Source organism: Peromyscus maniculatus, chromosome 16 (genome assembly GCF_049852395.1).
Source record: "Peromyscus maniculatus bairdii isolate BWxNUB_F1_BW_parent chromosome 16, HU_Pman_BW_mat_3.1, whole genome shotgun sequence".
Taxonomy (NCBI): domain Eukaryota; kingdom Metazoa; phylum Chordata; class Mammalia; order Rodentia; family Cricetidae; genus Peromyscus; species Peromyscus maniculatus.
Window position 1 is genome coordinate 26,247,989 of NC_134867.1, and position 13,229 is coordinate 26,261,217.

At 39.1% G+C, this 13,229-nt stretch overlaps 1 long non-coding RNA gene across 2 annotated transcripts in view; it reads left to right on the forward strand.

Moving 5' to 3' along the window:
- LOC143268870 (uncharacterized) overlaps positions 1 to 12,993 on the forward strand; it is a 28,874-nt gene extending 15,881 nt beyond the window's left edge. For both annotated transcript variants that reach the window (XR_013045010.1, XR_013045009.1), the window contains exons 2-3: positions 2,161 to 2,222; positions 8,558 to 12,993. This is a non-coding gene — a long non-coding RNA (uncharacterized LOC143268870). The remainder of the gene's footprint in view (positions 1 to 2,160; positions 2,223 to 8,557) is intronic.
- The last annotated feature ends 236 nt before the right edge of the window (positions 12,994 to 13,229 follow it).

Here is a 13,229-nt window from a genome sequence, read left to right on the forward strand (position 1 = left end):
GAGTAGCCACACCATTCTGAGTGTGTACCAGCTTTGAATGAGAGCCTCAACAATTCCATATCCCTAAAAAATATAATGTACTTGCTATTCTATAGTTAATAACCAGTAGCCAGGGCTGAAGAGGTTGCTGAACGGCTAAGAGTACTTGCTACTGTTGGCAAGGATCCAGGTTCAGTTCCCAGTCCCCATATCAGGCACCTTACAACCACCTCTAACTCCAGATCCAGTGGATCCAATGCCTTTTACTGGTTTCCATTAGTACCTGCATAGAGGTTGTGCAAACACACACACACACACACACACACACACACACACACACACACACACACACACACACAAATAGGCTGACGATATGGCTCAGAAGTTAAGAGCATATATTGCTCTTCAGAGGATCCAGGTTCAATTCCCAGCACCCACGTGGTGGTTCACAACCATCTATAACTCCAGTGCCCATTCTGACGGCTACAGGCACCAAGTATACATATGGTTACACATACATACATGTAGGCAAAATACTCAACATAAAGTAAAATGAACAAGCCTAATTTGAAAAAATAAAGAAATGAATGAATGACTAAAAATAACCACTAGCAAAGTTGAAGTGGCACTCCAAATAGCAAAAGTACAAATCATACAAACTCAAATAAAGAGAAAGAAACCAAAAAATTAAACCCTGAATATTTTCCAAGTGAATTAAAATAACTAAAGTTGAATTGTAAGACAATACAAAGAAAAAATTTATAACAATATTTTGTTCAGAAAAAAATTACACAGAATGATTTGCTATACTCTACCTACTCATAATTTGAAAACTTAATTTTTCAAGGGCTTCCTTATTCTTGTCTTTACCTTGTCCCAGGGAAGTTATAGACTTGACTCAATATGGTAAGTAGACTGGAACCTAATGCTGAAGTGATAGTTAATGAAACTCAAGTAGATGGCAATTCTCCGGAATGATTGGGTTAATTTAGGTGGCCCTGTTCATCAAATCATCCTGCAAATGCTTAGTAAGCCTCAATTGTATAGCATTATTAAATATGTACTGTAAAACACTTGGGGTCCATGCCATATAAAACAATTACATGCTTTTATGAGGCTTAAAATAAAGTAGAGAAAGGACTAGCACTTAAAAGAAAAAACAATGATATTTTGTGGTCCAGGATAGTCAGCTTTAAATTTTAAAATTATTTTGAATGTTTGCTTGAAAATTTTAAATTCTTAAATAGAAAGATAAGAATAGGATGAAAAGAGACAGCGAACAGTTGGAATCAACATTTTTGTACTCTGAAGTACAAATTATTTTTTGTACTCTGCATATTCTGTATACTCTGTATATTCTGTACTCTGAACAAATTATTTTTGTTCATTTTGATTGATCAATTTCTCTAATAGATTAGATATCTTTGGGGCCAATAAAAATACTCTGGGTATCTGCTGTGTCCTGTAAACATCCACCTATTTTTATTATATAATAGCAAAATTTATGTCCAGACACTAGGCACAGTGGGCCTGACTGAATGGCATATTAGAATTCAAGAGGGCATAGTTTTGATGTATTTCTCAGACTAAAGGGACCAAGGAAGGACAAAAGACTTATGTAGGGTAATAGCACTCTCTCCCTCAAGACCTGGACAGAGTTTTCAGGAAGGGACTGTGAAGAACTGCTCTGTATTCAACTCAGGACTGAATACAAGGACACAGAGAAAAGATGTGATTTGGATACAAGATTTCTTGAGTGGTTCCAATTCGGAAGAGGTAAATGAAGTGTGTTAAAAATAGCCACCTCTCTGGAAATAGCTAAAAGAGAACGTTCCTTTTGCAAAGCCAGTGAGATGTCCGGGAGTCGTTTTCAAGGTCACTTTAACCTCTAAGAAATGTATGAGAGTTCTTCTGTGAGAACAGGATCTCCTCCTACCCGCCCCTTACCCTGATCAGGTGATGTCACAGGTTTCTGTGATCCTTTTTTTTTTAATGTAATAAACAGTGCCATCTACTGACCAACTCATGCTACTGAAGTAGCAGATTATTCTGGGACTGTACATGGACCTGTGACAGACAATTTGTCATAGTTTACAGAAGTCGCATTCTACATGTGCTTGTCGAAGCTACAAGCAGGGCAGGTGCTGTCTGTTTTGATTGTCAGGATTTTTTTTTTAACAGAGGAAGAGATTGAGGTCCCAGAAGATGGACATTTGCCCAAAATTTTGACATGGTATTTTTCAGTGAGTACCATTATGAGCTGACTCTCATGAACGGAAGGGGATGTAACGCTTTGGAGATGTAAATCAATCTTTAGAGTTGTCTAACCTTGGAGGAGAAGCCGGACAGAGATGATGAATGGAAAAGGTGTGAGGTCCAGCAGAGCAAAGCACACTGGCAAACTACTGACAAGCAGTGTGGGGAAAAGGAAAATGCTCGCTCGGACTGTCAAGCCAAAGAATGGAAGGGAAAATAAGCCAAGGCTGTTTTGTTTCTCCTCCTTAACAACACAAGCTTAGAAATAGTTCTGCTGGCTGCAGAAGTCCCATTTGCCCTCACCTAGGCATTATCTAGAACCCTGTTTACTGTGTTTACTGTTTACTGTTGGCTGTACGGTGCCAACATTCTGTCATCTATAAATCTGTGGCAGCTAGGCTGAGGTAAGGACGATGCAGTGAAAATGTCCCTAATGCTTTCATTAACCAGAATTAAGTCACATTTGGTTTCTATTTGCACCCCAGACAGGAGTTGTTTTTGTTTTGTTCTTGTTGTTGTTAGAGTAGGCAGAGGGTAGATATCACATTGAACAGTTTTATGGTTATAGAACTCATGACATTTTAGTATGGGGTCTATAAGAGGGCATGACGAATATCTGTGGGATGAAATAATGGTAAAAGAATATTTTACTTTCTCATTTCAGAGAAAAAGCAAGAAAGGATGTAGATTTGGATGGATGGAGAGGTGGGGGAGGATCTGGGAGGAGTTGGGGGAGGGGAATCATAATCAGAATATATTATGTAAAAAATCTATTTTCAAATAAAAAAAGGATATACTATTTTTTCTCATTTAAGATAGGAATCAGCAGATGTGTTATTATAGGTCCAGATGTTTGTTTCTGTTCTTGTATTGAAGCTCTTGAGACTGTATGCAGCACATTCCAAGATTATGAAGTATACATCAAATTAAGAAATTAAAGTCATCTATCAGCTAGATGAACCCTATTAGGGAATATTCCTGAGGATAATACTCAAGTTGTCCAATCTTCCTGATCACTGAGGCACAGAAGAAGACAGAGAAGGCAAGCTTGACAGCAATGTTTCCATGTGGACACACGGGCTCTGTTGGCACACGACCAACCCCTTCCATTTCTCAAACCAAAGGCTTCCAAGGAGTTGGAATCTACAGAACCAATGATGTTAATGATCAAAACATACAATGCAAGCACCGGAAGGGTGAGCTTTCACAGGGACATTCTGTCCTTCGGGTTGTAAGTAACAATGGAATTTACTCTGGGACTAGACAAGGAACTACGCTGAAGGCAGAGGGCAGGTCTTCACGGAGCTGTCTCTTGGTGATGGCTCAGGACAGATCTGAGAAAGGCTGACAGCAGGAGATGGAGCAAGTCATGGACCCACACAGCATGTGGCACAGCACACAGAGCCTGGCTCTGGGCCTGTGTATTCGGGTTTGTGTAGAATTTCAAAATAATTCACGTGCACCATCTGCCGAGGCTCTTATGTGATGATCCCCTTCATATTTTAAATTTGCATCAGAAGACTTGGAAAGCATGACTCTTGCTTCTTCATTTTCCAAATGCAGAATGGATGTGTGTGTGTGTGTGTGTGTGTGTGTGTGTGTGTGTGTGTGTGTGTGTGTGCTTGGTTTGGGATCCATGCTGTGTTGTTTATAGTTTGTGTTTGTTTGGTCGTTGCTGTTGTTTTTAAATCAACATTGTCAGAAGTCTCATACTCATTTAGATTATGCTCAGTTGAAGATGACAGAAAAGTCGGGATAATCCGGGATGAATACCTTCCTCCTCCCCCTGATTTCTTTCCCTCCAAACTGAAACGTATTCACTAGAGGACTAACTGGTATTTGTAAGGTTATAAATTGCTTCATTTAAATTTTGCAGTTAATAAACTGATTTTGGATTTTGGTCACTTCTAAACATAAGAGGTTGTGTGTACACATCAAAGAGAAAAAAATCCTACAGACATTTATGGAAACCCTGGTAACAACTAGGGAAGAATACTCATTGCAACAAGGTGCAAAGCCCAATGTGCTTCTTCTTCTTGTTGTTGTTGTTTTTAAGCACAAATGGGTTGTTAAGGAATTTTAAAATATGAAATCCACTACAGTAAGCCTCTGTTTAACTGTGCAGTTTCCCATATAACTTTAACTTTAAATTCGGCTAATAGCTCCCTGAACATATTTAGAATGTGTTTTCCCACCATTACATTCTAAAGTGCCTTTTTTTTCTTTGAAAAAATAAGTGTTTGGGAGTTCTGATCCTATGGTGAAATTCCTACTGAAGAATGTGCCTATGCCGTTTTAGAGAGGCGGTAACATCCACTGTCCATTTCTGTAGTTCACAATTGCTCATGATTCTAAAGTTACATTAAGTCAGAGAAATCACACTTTTTTCTATTTTGTTCTCATTGCTTCTAAAAGGTGAAATCAAAGTCAAAACTATTGAGAAGCCTGGTTTAACTTTAAGTGTATGAGAATTCTTTGAGAATGAGAGATGTGATTCTTTTTTTTTTTTTTTTTTTTTTTTTTTTTTGGTTTTTCGAGACAGGGTTTCTCTGTGTAGCTTTGCGCCTTTCCTGGAGCTCACTTGGTAGCCCAGGCTGGCCTCGAACTCACAGAGATCCGCCTGCCTCTGCCTCCCGAGTGCTGGGATTAAAGGCGTGCGCCACCAACGCCCGGCTGAGAGATGTGATTCTAAATATACTCATTTTTCCTTTATGAAATAACTTTCTTACTAGACAGATTTTTTGTCATCATCCAAGGCCATAGCTCAAGTTAATGATATTTCCAAAGACAATTCAAAGTAGTCTTTTTTTAAAAAATAAATTTATTCATTTATTTTACATCCTGGCCATAGCATTCCCTTCCTACTTCCATCCCCTCCCCAACTTCCCTCTGTTTCCACCCTCCAATCCACTCCTCCTCCATTTCTGTTTAGGAAAGGGAAGGTCTCCCATGAGTATCAACAAAACATGGCATATCAAATTGCAGTAAGACTAAGCACTTCCCTGTGTATTAAGGTTGGGCAAGGTGATCCAGTATGAGGCATAGGTTGCTGGTATAGGGGTGAGCATAGCTGTCTTCCAAAGTACAGTCTTAACAGTACACCAGTTTTTAACTACTGAGCTGTCTACGTGTGGGCCATAGAACAGATTCTACCCAGTTAGCTAAGTCAATGGTAGAAAATTTCCAAGAAGTAAAAATTGTCACATATTTTTTGTAGGTATTTTGAATTTTTTAACAAGTACCTTTATTGCTTTTAGGAAGTTATGTTAAGAAAAAAATGCAAATAAAAGCCACAATGAATTGCTACCTCACACCCACTAAAATGCTAAAGTAAAAACTATCTTGAGTGTTGGACAGGATGTGAAGAAATCTGAAACACTGCGCACTGTCGGAAGGATATAAAATAATGCACCATTTGGCAAAATAGTCAAGTTGTCTGTCGAATCATTAAACCTGGACTTAGCATATGATTCAGCCTTTCTACTCCCAGGTATACAGCCATGAAAAAGGAGGCTAGACTGTACCCCCAATGTACACATGGACAGAGCATCATTTAAAAGAGTCACAGCAAACTAAATACATGCTAACTAAGGAATGCAGAAAGAAAATATTATATATATATACATATATATGTATATATACATATATATGTATACACACACAACACACACACACACACACACATATATATATATATATATATATATATATATATATATATATATAGAGAGAGAGAGAGAGAGAGAGAGAGAGAGAGATGTGGATGCTCAACTCTGGACAAACTAAAAGCAAGAAGTGGCCAAATTTAAGTATTGAGTTATATGGCACTTGAGATTTACTTCAATAAAGCAACTTAAGCAAACGTGGCTAGAATAATTTTTTTCTTGAAAAATATATCAAGAGTACATTCAAAATTTTGAGTTGAACATTCATAAATAACAAAATTAGACAGCTGTACCAATTACTAGTTAAATCATGAAATACAACTCCAAGGCTGGGGGTGGGGGTGATTTCTAAGAAACTTGTGCTTAATAAGGAAGGGCTGAAGTCCACAGAAGCTAAAATCCCATAATGGAGGAGATCCTACTAGATTTATTCTCAGCAATAAATCTACCTATTAAACAAGCAGGTTGGAATATCAGTTGAAAATATGACTGTTAGTGAATATTCATGTGTGAACTTAACTTTTTTCTCAAGTTAAGATAGTGGTTTTGCAAACCAATGACCCATTGCAATAAACATTTTGGGGTGCAGTTGATTGGACAAAAGTGTATACTGCATGACACACTTCAGCTCCCAGCGTCACTAGGATGAATGAAGAAGAGAGGCGAGAAAGACAGAGGGGTGAGGTGGTTATTTTGTTTTGTTCTTAATCATTTTCCGGGGGAGATGCTGCAAAGGTGAGGGGCGGGTATGGAGGGACTGGGAGGTGAGCAGGATTGGGATGCACGATGTGAAATTCCCAGAGAATCAATAAAGAATTATGTTTAAACAAACAAAAAAAGATAGTGGTTTTAAAAATGCAATTTGTATGCCAAAGCAGGCTGAACTCCAATCTTCTGTAATTTTAGGGCTGTGTGACCCTAGGTAGTATACTGTGTGTCTCTAAGTTTCTTTCTCAGCATTTCTTTTTTAGTAATAAGCACTATATAAGTTGCAGTATAATAAACAGAAATGCCTTAGCATTCAATATGCCTCCAATCTGCTGGGTTTGTTACTTTATTTATTTATGCATTTAAAATCAAATGAGCACACATAGCTCTGAATATCTTTCCCGTGGCTATCAATTATAGGCAAACATAGGGATGTTAGCACAATTGTCTTCTAGTGAGATTAAAACCTTGTGGTAAACTGCCATATGACTCCATCAGTGATGAGTAATGAGGAAGCTCTGGAAAATAGCTGTCTTGTTGCAAATAATCTAGTATCTCATCCAATGGAAATTACACCAGTTACTCCAACACTGATGAGCCATGAGCCAATGCCAATGAGACTTTGTATATCTGTAGACTTTGTAGATCACAAAAAACTTTTGTGCATATGAGCTATCGCTGTTTGATGTATATTTTGAATTTTGAAGGGATTCATTTGATATTTTCTTGTGTTTGGGTTTTTATCTCTGAAAACATTGGTTTAATTTGTGCTTCTTTCCCAAGTTTTTGTGTTGGAAGGAAGTCTGGGAAAATTTGCAGGGTAGTCTCAGGGGAAGCTGATCGTCCTGCTTCCTGGTGCTCCTGGAGAAGTGGTATGCAAAGAACACAGTGTTATAAATGATTGTAACGAGGGGGAACATATTGCTTTGCATTTTTATAAAATCATTGAACTAAATATTGGCAGGAAGAAATATTTATTCTTGTAGGATGAAAGGATTACTTTTTTTTAACATACAAACTTCTGGATTCCATTTGGGAAGGCGTATCTATACACACAGTAAGAAGATGCAATGTAATATAAAGGTCAAGAGTGTCAGGACAAGAAGAAAGTATGTACGAAATGCCATAATGAAATCCATTTGCTTTGTACTTCAACTTTTAAAAACCAATGGAAAAAGAAACTATAGCTGAAGTTGCAATTTTGGAAAATTGTCTACCCTGTGTCTGGTTTTATGAAGTATTAAGTAACAAGAATATGATGACACTTGCCTTACACATATTCTGATAGTACATGTGCAGCCTAAAGGAAGAACTTGCACACAGTAAGTGCCTCATTAAGGCACCAGATAATGTTGAAACATTTAGTCACATCAAGAGGGTAATAAAACGTTTAGAGTTGTTTTCATTCAAACATTACAATTATTGATGACTGTAAGAAAATAAGCTTCCTAGAAACAGGAGTTGTGCAGTATGTTTCTTATAACCCTATTGTTTATTCCAGCACTCATGAGCAGACTACACTGGATAATCATACTTGGACCACCCTCCCCCAAACTTAGGCCTGCCTGCCTCCTCTCCCCATTTAATTTCAGCTTCAAAGTCTTTCCTTCAAAGGCTCCCTCAGGGACCACCCAACCAAAAACAGATGCTCACGCCCCATTTTGGCCATTATTTAGGTTATTTGTCTCGTATCTCTCATCTTTCCTACAAATGATCTCTTATTTATTTCCCTATTTACTGTTTATCCCTTCCTGCTAGAACACAGGTTTCGTGGAACACAGGAAACCTGATGGTTTATTTTGTATCACATTGGTGCCCTGAACAGCGACAGGTATCTAAGAGCTGTCAAACAGAGGAATTTATTTTGGGGTGAAGAAGCAGCCTGCAAAGTAAGGCTGTAAGTCATCAAAGGGAATACTTCCCATGACTCCATCTTTTGGGTTTTCTAGGAAGTGGACTTCAGTTTGGGATGTTCATGGATTGACTGCTGTGGAAGGAAAGAGGAAACACAGAATGAGTCAAAGGAGAAACCACCATGTGGTGTGAGAATCAGAGCTCAGTCAATCCCCCCCAGGAAGCTCTGGGACTGAGATGCTTCGTCCTTCCACCCCAGCCTCAGCCAGTCTTGGTCAAAGGACCGCCCACAAAAAGCTCTGATGTTGGCTCTGACTACAGCCGAGTGTCAAGAGGCAAGATGACTTCCTTCCTTTCAGAGAGACCTCAGCGGTGTATCTTCATACTATTCAAATCCCTCCGTCCTCCTCACTCACTCATTCTGCAAACATCAATGTGTGTGTTCCATGTTCCAGGCATTGTTTCAAGTTCTAGGAATGTAACATGATTATGGCAAATTCCTCTATCTCCAGGAATAAAAAGTCCCTGAAGGAAGACTACAATAAACAAACACACTCATGTCTCGTCCGCCATGAAACAATATGTGTCACCAAGAATAGTATTTTTGGACAATGAGGAGGAGATGGTATTTTATCAGACCTCTGAAGAAATTAAGGGAGAAGATTTGAAACCATGTTTGTGTATGGACAAACCGCACACTAGTGGGTAGGACCAGCAATGAGAAGCCCCATCCCCACCTCCATGCAGCAGGCCAATAGACACCAATCATGTATTTGAGGGTTGAGTTATGAGTACCCTTCTTCACAGACAAAAATTTAGAATCTTGGGGTTGTTCTTTTCTTTATAGTTTCCTAAATTTCTGTCCAAATGTTACTCTTATTCTGACAAGGGATGCTTCATTATGGATTTGATGGTTCCACCTATTTATATACTCTTCCACAGACTTATTTGGCTGTTTACAAGCAAGGGACAAGAAAAGTCTCTGTAACCAATGATTGTAATTTTGCTCCACAGTTGAAATCTCCCAGATGTGTGCTCTGTTTCCTGCCATCCTGAGAGACTGTAAATGCATTTGCTTGCTGAATTAATGTGTTACATCTCATTTTCCTTTCCACGAGAGTCTCTGTACTTCAGATTTTGTCTCTTTTGAATCGTTAACTCCCCTATGGTGTTAGGACGGGTTACTTGACACCGCTGTCACATCTATCTGGGTGCCAAGTGTGACCTTCCATCTGAAACAACAACAGAACTTCTGTGGGCAGAACGAGGCCCAAACAGGTAGTGCCATGCACGCTAACCAAGGGGAAAGACGAGTCATTCTTCCTAAAATTCTTTAGAAGAACCAGCTGGTTTTATTGTAATTTTTTTCCCATAAACATATGTAAGCCATTATGCAACAGAAAAAGAGAGAGACAAATAAGATCAAAGTTCAAATCTTCAACTGGTATCAATCAAGAGAAACAGGACAGAAGATGGGGTGAGACCGAGGAATCTCGGGGCCCCGAGGGAACTAATGAACTGTAGGCGAATACCTACTCCCCCCAAATAACTGCTACAAAACAAAAAGCAAATGCAGTGTTGGAACTTCCCTCCCAGTTTGAGTTTCTTATTCATTCTTGGTTTATCCTCACTGTTCCCATGAGAACGGATCGGGGAGCAATGGTGGCTTCTTTGTTTGCTTTGCTTGGGGCCTTAGAGTTTACACCTTTGCCAAATAAAAAGCTTCACACCATTTCTATTTAGCCAGAGATGGGGGAAATAGTGAGAAATGAAGAGATTTGTTGTGCAGCATTGAATGGAAATGAAAAATGAACACTAAGCACCAGAAAGACTAATTTCTTAGAAGCCACACATACCTTCTCTCTGCAAATAGGTGTTTGATGTGCTGAGAGACTTTGTTGTATCATCTGCCTTTCATAGAAAATAGGAAATGAAGCTTCCTTTGGTGACAGAATAGACATTGTCTAATCCACCCATCCAGGGCCCTGAAGAGGCTAGAGAATAGTCCGGAGCCTGTAGAGGCAAAAAATCCTTCAACAAACGATCTTGTAAGTAGCCCTCAGCTGCCCAAAGACACATATCTTTGTTCTTTCACCAGGAAGAATGTAGGCTTGGAATAATCATCATGTACCCAGCTAGGAAATCAGTGACTACTGCAAAAAGCATAATTAAGTCCTCAAATTAATCAGAAGTTCAAAGCATGTAACCAAGACAACAGTAAAAAGGGATCTTATAAAAACCTAAGTTTATATTTCTTCTCTTTTTTATGTTTCCTCTTTCTTTTTAAACTTGTGCTTTGTACTGGCTAGTTTTATGACACAAGCTATAATCATCAGAGAGGAGAGATTCTTATTTGAGAAAATGCCTCTATATGGTCTGGCCGTAAGGAACTTTAAATTAGTGGCCAATGGAAGAGGATCCATCTCATTGTTGGTAATGTCAAACTTGGGCTGGTGGTCCTGGGTTCTATGAGAAAACAGGATGAGCGACATGAGGAGCAAGCCAGTAAGCATCAGTCTTCCATGTCCTCTGCATCAGCTCCTGCCTTCAGGTTCCTGCCCTGTGTGAGTTCCTGCCCTCAGTGCTTTTAAATGTTCTATGAAACCATGAGTGAAATAAACCCTTTCCTCCCCAAGTTGCTTTGGGTCATGGTGTATCATCACAGCAAGAGAAACCCTAACTAAGACATATTTACATACAACTGCCGAATTTTTTTCCGTCCTTGATTTAATAGGTGGGGTGAAATGTTAATGATAGGCTACCAAGAAATGAGCAACTGGCATAACTTGTAGAGTTACAATCTTTGTGGAAAGGCAGGGCACACACCGAAGTGAACATCAGAGACAAAAGACAAAGGGTCTGGTGGCCAGAAGAGAGAAACTAAGAACATGCAGCACAAAGCAAAGAGTTGCTTGGTGACAGTGTGCATGTGGCAAGTGCTGGAGAGCGGTGACAGGGACACAGGCCTGGGGAGATGCCAAGAACCTCAGAGATGACAGCTCTCTGTGAATGTCCCTGCCTGCCTTCTCTGTATGTGTTTCTACTTTTAATAAGCAATGTCACTCAACTCTAGTCCTCATGGATAGACCTACCAATTGTCTCCTGTTCTGAGACACACTGAGTTCCCATGAAGGTTTTAGATGGGAAAATGAGAAGAAAAGAGAAGATTCTCTTTTGTGTGTGTGTGTGTCTGGACAATAAGGTATAAAATGTACATATGCCAAAAATCCTTTGAAGCAATGGAAATAGCTATATAGTTAGGATGGAAAACATAACAAGATTCTAGATCGTAGTAGCAGATGAGTAAACTTTCAGAAAGCAAGAACCTGAATCTTTGGCTCAAAATCCCAGGGTCCACTTCTCCCTGGGGCTTTGAATGGGAAATCTGCAGCCACACAAACCACCGTCCTGTTATATTGATCACCCCTCAGCATGTAAATATCTACAAAGAAAGTCTGACTGACCTAACTTGGAACATACTTCAACCATTTTTAGGATAAAGGAGGAGAGAAATGGGGAGGAGCACTATGTGAAATGAGAGACAGTTAGATATGTATCCAAAGGAAAGATGCCACACCGACCAAAACCAGATGGATCCATTATAATTTGGAAGCTGAGTGGTTTTTTCTTTCCCTCCTAGCATGATAGAAAAAAAAATTGCAGAAGAGAAAAGAAGAAAGAAAATTGGGAGGGAGGGAGACAGAAAGTAATCAAAACTGTCAAAGATTTCAAAAGCTGTCAGTTCGCAGCCCAGGAAACTGTGATAAATCCTTGGCGCACAACAGCAGCAGAGGAGGAAACAGACTACAACATCCCAGCTGCCCTCAGACATAAGTGCTGAGGGCGTCATTGTGTCATGGAAACTCCGTGGAAGCCTACTATTGTAATAGTGTTTAATCATACGGCGCATCTCCTCCCCACTTTGCATGTTTTACAATCCTAAATTTAATACTCTAACTGGATTAATGGCAAAAATAAAAACTAGGCCATTTAGCAAGGGTTATTTTTTCCATTCCTACGGAGTTAATTGAAAAGAGGGCCATCTTCAGTTCTCCTCAGGCAGAAAACACATGGGACCCATTTACAAGCTCCTCTTTGAAAGCCACTATTGAATTCAAGGGCCCTCAGCCACTCCACCCTGGCCCAAAACATTTAAAGGTTTTATTTTTATTAGCTTTGTAACAATCAAAATAATGTACTCATATAACTTGGGTAGAAGACTTAGTTTATATTATTTTAAGAAAAATTATTTAATATGGTTTTCTGTTTCATTTTTACTTTTCTATTATTCTTTTATTTTACATGCAAGATACATTAACCCTTGACCAGAACTGCTGCTTCTTATGGATAAGCATTATAACTCATGGGAAGAAGAAATCTTCCTACTAGTAGGAGTCCTTAAAGAAACTGTGGTTTATACATATGTAAAATACCGTGTGCAGTGCAAAAGAATGAGACCACTCCATCTGAACTGTTGTGGGGAAATATATTTAAAAGCAAGTTACAGAGTGTATACTATATTATGTCATTTATTTTTCTTTATTTTTTATTTTTTATTTATTTATTTTTTTGCTTTTGTTTTTGTTTTTCGAGACAGGGTTTCTCTGTGTAGCTTTGCGCCTTTCCTGGGACTCACTTGGTAGTCCAGGCTGGCCTCAAACTCACAGAGATCTGCCTGGCTCTGCCTCCCGAGTGCTGGGATTAAAGGCGTGCGCCACCACTGCCCGGCAATGTCATTTATTTTTTAAATAAAATTATATTCATGTG